Source organism: Galeopterus variegatus, unplaced genomic scaffold (assembly GCF_000696425.1).
Source record: "Galeopterus variegatus unplaced genomic scaffold, G_variegatus-3.0.2 Scaffold7804, whole genome shotgun sequence".
NCBI lineage: Eukaryota > Metazoa > Chordata > Mammalia > Dermoptera > Cynocephalidae > Galeopterus > Galeopterus variegatus.
In genome coordinates, this window is record NW_007733915.1 from 60,950 (window position 1) to 61,876 (window position 927).

A 927-nucleotide genomic window follows, 5' to 3' on the forward strand; every position below is an offset into this window, starting at 1 on the left:
ATATGTTGTTCACAAGAGAATTCTAGAACATACACAGAAAAGTAAAATAGAGAAATAATAAACCTGGAAAGTTATAACCTAACAAAGCATAAAACATAAACATTAAAAAGCACTCAAGCCAGAAAGTGGTAAATGGACTAAGTAGGACTTTGGCACAAGGTTTTGTGCTCCAAGTTATAGAATTAATGAAATCATATGCAGCTGGCAACACTGTTTCACATGCAAGAAATTAATGACAAATGTGCAATCACAATCTAGACTAAAATACCTCTCAGATAATTACAAACTATAAGCATAAGATTACAGGCCATTTATAGCCACATGCAAAAATAAAATCAGACCCTTACTTTAACACTGTACAAAAATTAACTCAATAGATCAAAGCTAAGCATAAGACAAGCTACAGAACTCTTTGAAGAAAACATAGGGAAAAAGCTTTAAGACACTGGATTTCACAATAATTTCTTGAATATGACAACAAGGCATAAGCACCACCAAAAAGACAAATTGGACTTCATATAAATTTTTAAATTTTGTGCATCAGAATACAATATCAAAAGAGTAAAAAGGCAACCCACAGAATGAAATAAAATATTTGCAAAACACATATCTGATCAAGGATTAATGTCTAAAATAGAAGGAACTCCTAAAATTTAACAAAGACAACAAAAACAACAAAAAAGTCTGATTCATAATGGGCAGCGGACAGACATTTTTCCAAAGAAGATATACGGATGGCCAATAAGCACGAGAGGATGTTCACAGTAAATCAAAACTACAGTAAGTTACTACCTGACATTCATTAGGATGGCAACTAACAGAAAATCAGAAAATTACAAGTGTTGGTAAGGACTAATGCACTATTGGTGGGAATATAAAATGGTGTAGCCACTGTGGGAACTAGAATAGCAATTACTTAAACATAAA